At 39.2% G+C, this 8,733-nt stretch overlaps 1 pseudogene; it reads right to left on the minus strand.

Moving 5' to 3' along the window:
• LOC102860592 overlaps positions 1-4,987 on the minus strand; it is a 12,513-nt pseudogene extending 7,526 nt beyond the window's left edge.
• Positions 4,988-8,733: the final 3,746 nt, after the last annotated feature.

Raw genomic sequence — 8,733 nt, forward strand, 5'->3', positions numbered from 1 at the left:
GGTCAAGGACTGCAGTCTTCAATATGGATTAAAGCTCAACATCAAGAAAACAAAGATTCTCACCACTGGGCCAATTGGCAGCATCAGTATGGATGATGAAGAGAGTGAGATAGTTAACAGTTTTAGTTTACTTGGCTCTACAGTCAACACTTTTGGTAACAGCAGCCAGGAAATCAGGAGATGAATTGCTTTGGGAAAGTCAGCTGTGAGGGACCTCTCAAGAGTACTAAAGAGCAACGATGTCAGGCTGGAGACCAAGGTGCACCTGATCCAGGCTATAGTCTTTGCAGTTATGTGCTATGCATCAGAGATTTGGACAGTGAAAGGGATGATAGGAAGAGAATTGATGTCTTTGAGCTGTGGTGGTGAAGAGTGCTGAATATGCCATGGACTGCTAGGAGAACAAACAGGTTTGTCCTGGAGAGGGTGAAGCCAGAATGCTGCTTGGAGTCAAGGATTCTGAAGCTTCGTCTAACATACTTTGGGCATGTTGCAAGGAGGGACTGGTCCTTGGAGAGGGACATCATGTTTGGGAGAGTGGAGGGGCGGTGCAGGAGAGGAAGATCCTCGAGGAGATGGATTGCCTCTGTGAGTGGAGCGGTGGGAATGAGTGTTTTTGAGATGGAGAGGTTGGCACAGGACAGAACGGCTTTTAGAGTTCTTGTGCATAGGATCGTTATGACTCACAAGCTACTCAATGGCACACAACAACAACAATTGTCTTCCTGCTCAGCTGGTTTCTGCTGGGAAATCAGCGTTTAATCTTATTTGCTCTCCCTTATAGTTTACTCTTTGTTTTTCTCTCGCTGCTTTCAGAATTTTCTCATCTTTGGTTCTGGAAAATTTGACTATGATATGTCTTGGTGTTTTTCTTTTGGGGTCTATTCTATATGGTGTTCACTCAACTTCTTGAATATATATTCTCTTCTTCTTCTTCATTATGCCAGCAAAGTTTTAGTCTAGTAATTCTTCTACAACTTTTTTGGTGCCTTTACTTGCTTCTTCTTGTTCTAGGATTCCAGCGATGTGCATGTTATTTCTCTTGATGGTGTCCCACATTATTCTTAGGTTGTCTTCTTTTTCCTTCCTTTTTGATTCTGCTTTTTGTCCTAGCAGATCAGTGGTGACAATTCTATCTTCTATTTTACTAGCTCTGTGTTCCATTTCTTCAACTCTGTTCATGTGACCCTCCATCTGAAATACTGGTCCTCATAGTTTGGATTGTGGTTTCTTGTTTTTCCAGGGCCTCGAATGTCTCATTTGTTTTATATGCATTGTTTTGGATTGTGGGTTTTTTTATTGTGGTTCCCTATAATTCTGCCTGTTTGTCTTTCAGCCATTGAAAATATTCAATCATTGGCCTTTTAAATTCTGTGTCAGAAAGTTTCATCAGACATTCTGGCTTCAGGAAATCCATTGATACTGGGTCACTTTTTTGGGTGACATCTTGCTTTGGGCTTGTGTAGGGGAAGAGGGAGCCTGCTTCCTACATGCCATTACTGTGGTAGACTTTTTCATGTTTGAGATGATAGCCGGTTCTTGATCTGAAGTCACCAGATGGGGCAGGTAACCTTGCTGGGTTTCTCTCAGCTCAATAGAGAAAAAGCCTGTGAAAGTAGAGTCCTTGGTCACACAACTGCCACAGCTAGGATAGCCCAAGGTGCTCTGAGCCAAAGGCAGTTGATGGGCTGGACGTAAGGAGACACAAGGAGAAGCACAGAGACCTGATTAGAAAACTAGAAAGCCTTGGTTTTCCCTTCAAAATTGAGTTCTAGCTGTCTCACCCTCTTCTGATTGAGCCTAAGGCGTTCCATGTGATCCAGCCAAACAGCAGTGACCCCCCCCCCAAGTACCTTACTCAAGTTCCAGTGTTTCTCCTGGTCCATGTCAGGAGTGGTGTTCTGCACATAGGCTGGTGGCATCGGGACTGGAGTTCCAGGTATGTGTCAGCAACGATAGATTGGAGGTCTGTGCTCACACTCACTCAGATTCCAGCTTTCCTGTTTGCCACAGCACATCATTTTCTGGTATATATGTCAGCAGCACAATGACATGTACGTGGCACCAGCAAACAGCTTCCAACATGAATGTGGTGTCAGCTGGCATTCATTCTTTTTTGATATTCCCAGGTTTTTTTGTCCAACTTTCATATGCATAAGAAACAATTTAAAAAAAATATGGCTTGTTTTAGGCATATCTTATTATTTAAACAGACACTCTTGCTCTTTAGGACTTTTAAGAAATTCTTGATAGCAGAGTGACTAAGTGCAACATGTCCTTTGACTTATTGACTGCTACTTCTATGGGTGTTGATTGTGACTCTAAATAAAAATTAAATCATTGACAACTTCAATCCTTTTTCCAGTTATCATGATGTGCATATAGATTTGTTGTTGTTGTTACTTTTGTTGTTGTTTGTATTGTTAAGTTGCAACTAACTCATAGTTGACCCTCCAACAGGTTTTCAGAGAGTGAATTTCATATTAGCTTGCCCATCTTTTTCCTGCAGAACAGCTCATGGGTTATAATCATCTGTTTTTAGATTGGCAGTACAATTCCTTACCACTAAGCCATCAAAGCTCACTAAAGATAGCTCATAAACTTTTGCAGCAGTTTAATGTTGAACTGCTAGAATTTCAAGTATGATTCATAAGAAAATCAAGAATAAGCAATAGTATTTATTAGAAATTTTGAAACTACACATTGGTCTAGTTGGTTTTGTTTTGAGAAATTTTGTTTTCTTTCTTTTGAGGGGTTAATGTGGATAGGTAGGTCAGAGACAATAATATTGACAAGGGATAGAGCAGGGTTTAGGGCTGTTGTACATAGGGTCACTATGAGTTGCAGGCTACTCGATGGCATATCACAACAACAACAACAATCCCCATTGTAGGCTATAGTCTTTGATCTTTGTTAAGTACTTCAAATCCTCTTGACATTCAGCAACCAAGGTTATATCACTTACATAACACAGGTTGTAAGTGAGTCTTTTTCCAATCTTGATGCTATATCTTTGTTCGTATAGCACCGTTCCTCAGATTGATTGCTTAGCATTCAGATGGTGGACAGTAAAAGGATACAACCATAACATATACCTTTCCTGGCTTTATGTCATACAGTATCCCCTTGTTCCATTTGAATGGCTGCTCTTTTGTTTATGTACAGGATTTGTGTGAACAATGAATTAATTAATTAACAATGAAATCTTCATTCTTCTCAGAGTAAGCCATAACTTAGTATGATCCACATGGTTGAACACCTTTGCATGGTCGGTGAAACACAAGTAATTCTCTCTTCAGTCTGTGCTTTCAGCCTAAATTCATCAGCAATGATACTCCTTATTTAATAACCTCATTTTAATCCAGCTTGAATTTCTAGGTGTTCCCTGTTGATGTACTGTTCTAATAGTTCTTTAAGTCTCTTTACAATAATATCCTTTCAACCTATGGCCTTTTTTTGAATCATCTCTGAAATTCTGGAAGTTGCCTGTTGATGTACTGGTACAATTGTTTTAGAGTTATCGTTAGCAAGATTTTAGGTGCATGTAATATCGACAATATTGTTGGATAATTTCCACATTTTTGTAATCACCTTTCTTTGGTGTGGACACAAATATGGATCTCTTCCAGTTCAATGTCCAGATAACTGTTTTAAAAAAAAAAAAACTATGGACATCTGAATATGTGATGTACTGTTTAACAAAATTCAAATTATTAGTAAATTTAACACAAGTAAAACTTCTATAACAATAATAAATCGAATGGACCAGTAAACATTCCACAACTTATTTGCTGAAACATTGAAACATATCTTTTGAGATCAGAAACAAAACAAGAATGGTGATTATAAATGGTGTATACCCTGTGCTTGCAAATTGTCCTCCACCCTTTTCTACTCTGCTCTCTTTTCCAAGGAATTATATATCCCAGGGACGTTAGCCTTCTATTATACAGGTAAGTCTGGCTTTCAGAAAAGTGATGGTAATGGATGGTAATAGGAGAAGAGTAAAGCTAGAGTGTTTCACTCTCTATTTCTGCATTCTTTCTGTAACACCTCTTGGATCTTCTGCATTGTTCTAACTCCTGATTTCTGTCATGGCTCTATGTCCCATTTGGCAGCCTAGTTCTTAAGCTCTGTGAACTCTGTCCCCATTACATTCTTTTTCCAGCACTAGGACTGATAAAGCCCATTGCTGTTACTCATCTTTGGTCTGCTTCAGCATCCTAATACTTTACTTTTTGGCTAGTGCTATGAAATGTCTTAGCAATAATGCAACTGGTAGTTACTTTGTTAGGTGAGAGGCAACAGTTTGGTTCTATGGTCCTCCATCACTTGTTTCCCCTGCTAAATATCCTCTGTTGAAATATCTAGAATGTTTTCTATTTTCCTGACCAGACTCTGACTAACATTACCACTTCTATTTTACATTGTACTAAATGATCTAGCCATAAGAAAAGCTGTAAGAGAAGGAACAAAAAAAAAAGTAAAATAAAGAATATGGCAAATAAATTGAGATAAATTTCTACCATTCACTAAGGAAAAGAAAGACAGTGGTCCCAGAATTAATAAATAGTAAACAGGGATATATATAAAAATGTGATAGACCTAAACAAACATTAATGATATAAAACTATAGTCTCTAAGTATAAATATTTAGCCCAGGGCATGAGTATTGAAGGTACTATTAAGCTTATGATCTGGGCTAAAGTTATTTGTAAAAAAAGAGAAATTTGGCTGAAGTCAAGGCACTTCATTTTCCTTGCACAGTTGAGAGGAAAACCAGAGGTATGGATTAAATTCAGACCTTTTTACAAATGTATGTTAAAGTTTCAGTGAAAAATTGACTGAAAACAGGTATTGTGATTTCTGAACAATAGAGAAGAAAAGCAACTAAGTCTAAACACCTCAAAAGTAAACGTACCGCTTCCTGTCTTTCGGCTTTCCGCTCGAGGAGGCCTCGGTGCAACTTTCTTCGGTCGTCTCGCATCTGGGTTCATCCGACACCAGCCGCCTCCGCCATGCCGCCCAAGTTCGACCCCAACGAGATTAAAGTCGTGTACCTGAGGTGTATCGGTGGGGAAGTCGGTGCCACTTCCGCTCTGGCCCCCAAGATTGGCCCCCTGGGTCTGTCTCCAAAAAAGGTTGGTGATGACATTGCCAAGGCCACCGGTGACTGGAAGGGACTAAGGATTACAGTGAAACTGACGATTCAGAACAGACAGGCCCAGATTGAAGTGGTGCCTTCTGCCTCTGCCCTGATCATCAAAGCCCTAAAGGAACCACCCGGAGACAGAAAGAAGCAGAAAAATACTAAGCACAGTGGAAATAACACTTTTGATGAGATTGTTGGCATTGCCCGGCAGATGCGGCACCGGTCTTTAGCCAGAGAACTCTCTGGAACTATTAAAGAGATCCTGGGAACTGCCCAATCTGTGGGCTGCAATGTTGATGGCTGTCACCCTCATGACATCATAGAAGACATCAACAGTGGTGCTGTGGAATGCCCAGCTAGCTAAGGAACTACAGATGAAAATATTTCAATAAAGGATTATTTGTTAACCAAAAAAAAAAAAAAGTAAACGTACCTAGAGAAGATTGTTTATGCTTAAAATATTTATTACCAAACACACACAAAAAGAATAAAACCCAATTAAAGAGTCAAGTCACAGAAATTTATAAGGATAAGAAAGAAATAAAAGATTGGTATAGTTCTAGGTAATCAGGATTATCTTTCACTGTGTCGCTGTTTCTTACTGTTGGCTTCATAATCCCTCACTGCAGCCAACACTTTCTTGTGACTTGAGACTTGTTGTTATGTGCTGTTGAGTCACTTGCGACTCATAGCACCCCATGTACAAGAATTTTAAACCCTACTCTATCCTGTGCCAACTTCACTATCTCTGACACATCTACTTCCATTACTTCAATCACTGAATCAATCCATTTCATTGAGGGTCTTCCTCTTTTGTGCTATCCCTCCACTCTCCCACATATAATGTCCCTCTCTAAGAAATTGTCTCATCTTGCAACATGCCCAAAGTGTGTCAGACAAAGCTTCAAAATCCTTGCCTCCAAGGAGCAGCCCTGTTTCACCTTCTCCAGGTTAAACCTGTTTGTTCTCCTAGCGGTCCATGATATATTCAACACCCTTCTCCAGCACCACAGCTCAAAAGCATCAATTCTCTTTCTATCATCCCTAGTCACTGTCCAACTTTCTGATGCATACCATGCAATTGTGAAGACAATGGCCCAGATCAGGTGCACTTTAGTCTCCAGCCTGGTGTCGTTAATCCTCAGTACTCTCGAGAGGTGCCTGACAGCTGACTTTCCCAATGGAATTCATTTATTTTCGCAAAAATGTGAACACTTAGATACGAAGTGTTCTTTTCTCTAAGAACTAGTAGGGAAAGAGTCTACTTTGTACAAAAAGAATCACATGCATTCCATTTGTACCCCTTAAGCTTACTAGGTAACTAGGTTAGGTGAGAAATTATTATTGGCTAAGCCTGAGACTCTTTATGTAGGAAGGAGCCATAGGATGACAATCACATCAGGTACTCTCATGGATAACATCAAAAGTTGTTCTTTGTGGCGAGGTCTGGTGGCCTAGTGGCAAAAAGCTGCACTGCAATCTCAGAGGTGCGCAGTTCGAATCCACCAGATGCTCTGCTGGAGAAGAAGGAACAATCTCCTCCTGTACCGGTCAGATCTGATCTGACTGTACACACACACAAAGATAATGAAATAAAATAAAAAAAAATTTTAAAAGTTGTTCTTTCTAAAGTTTGATGAAATTAATTAGGCTCTGAGAAGTCTGAACCAAAAAGAAAAAAAAAATTCCAACTAGATCATCATTAAGCTCATTGAAATTGAGTTTGTCCAGCAAATACAGACCTAAAAGGGTAGGGTAGAACTGCCCCCTAGATTTTTCCAAGGCTGTAATCTTTATATAAGCAGACTGCACACCTTATTCCTGCAGAACTGATGGACTAAAATGCCAACCTTTGGTCAGTAGTCAAGTGCTCAAGCATTGTGCCCCTAGAGCTCCTGGTAAACATCATTAAGAATAAGAAATGACTGACACAGAATAACTTTAATATTTAAAAGCAAATCTTGGCCAACGTGAAATTTGAATGACCTAAAGCACACTTCTTTCCTCCTCCCACCCCTCTTCCTAGATATGTAGCGCTGATAGTGTATTTAAAAATAGATTGAAGTACATAAAAACAAGATAAAAATCACAATAAGAGAAATATAATAATGCAATACTATATTTATGCAATACTAAGTGGGAACTAAAGTCATGGAGTTACTAACACACAGAGAGAAAATGATTCAGAGATGAAAGGAAATCAGAGATGGTAATGGATATATATATATAAAAAAAATGGAACATCCTTTACAAAGCTTTTGACTCATTGCTATCTAGTCAATTCTGACTCATAGCTGAGTCTCCTTGAATTAAAAACGAAATAAACAGAACCAGCAGGGAGGGAGATCATACAGAAACTTTTCCATAAAATGAACAAAGAACTGAAATTACTTAGGTTGTTGTTATTGATTGCCTTCGAGTTGAGCATGACTCATAGCGGCCCTAGGAACCAAAGGCCTGGAGCCTCTTTATAACTATTGACATTTATCAAATTTCATAGAGTTTCTTATAAAGAGAACAATTAATGCCACAGAATTATATATTTTTAAATGGCTAAAATGGAAAATTATATATATATATATACACACACACACACACACACACACACATACACAATTTGTTGGACTAACTCATATCTGACCCTCTAGTGGGTTTGCAGAGGCAATAAATTGCATGGAAGGAGATTGCCTATCTTTCTTCTAAGGAGAAGCTCATGAATTTGAACCATTTTCTTTTGGGTTGGCACTGCAGGTCCTCACCAGTAGGCCACCAGAGCTCCCTTATGTGTGTGTGTGTGTGTGTACACACACACACACACATATTATATGTGTGATATATATGTATTGATTTTGTTGTTATGCATCATCAAGTCAACCTGGACTCATACCAACCCTATGCTTAATAGCTTTGAACCCTGCTCTATCCTGAATCACTCTCACTCTCTCTGATGTATCTCCTTTTATTACTCCAGTTACTGTGTTAATCTGTTTCATCTGAGGTCTTCATCTCCTGTGCCTATCCTTCTCCAAGGACTGGTGTCTCCTGGAAACATCCCCAAAGTATCTGAGATAAAGGCTCAAAAATCCTTCCTCCCAAGAAATAGTTTGGTTTCAATGTCTCCAGGACAGACGTATTCGTTCTCTTGGCAATCCATGTTCAATATTCTTCTCCAGCACCACAACTCAAAGGCGTCAATTCTTCTGTAATGCTTGGTCATGTCCAGCTCTATGATGCTTAGCAAGTAATTTTGAAGATCATGACCTCAATCAGGTGCACCTTAGTCTATAGACTGGAATCATCACCCTTTAGCTCTCTGCTCTATCTCATTCCTGGCTGTTTGTCTCATTATTAATAATTATAAAATGATTCCATCATTTGGGACCCTCTGTCTGCAACAACCCAAGATCAATATGAGGTTGGAGATGATGTCCCAAGTGCCACAACCTCTTCTAAATCCGACTTGTATTTCTGGTAGTTCTCTATCAATGCACTACTAGTATTCCAGTCATTTTTTTTTTTAAAAAAATTCTTTTCAGCAGTATTTTTCTTACATGTGATATTAGTGATATCATTTGATAATT

Source organism: Elephantulus edwardii, unplaced genomic scaffold (genome assembly GCF_000299155.1).
Source record: "Elephantulus edwardii isolate Elephantulus edwardi_28Jun2011 unplaced genomic scaffold, EleEdw1.0 scaffold00227, whole genome shotgun sequence".
NCBI classification, from domain to species: Eukaryota; Metazoa; Chordata; class Mammalia; order Macroscelidea; family Macroscelididae; genus Elephantulus; species Elephantulus edwardii.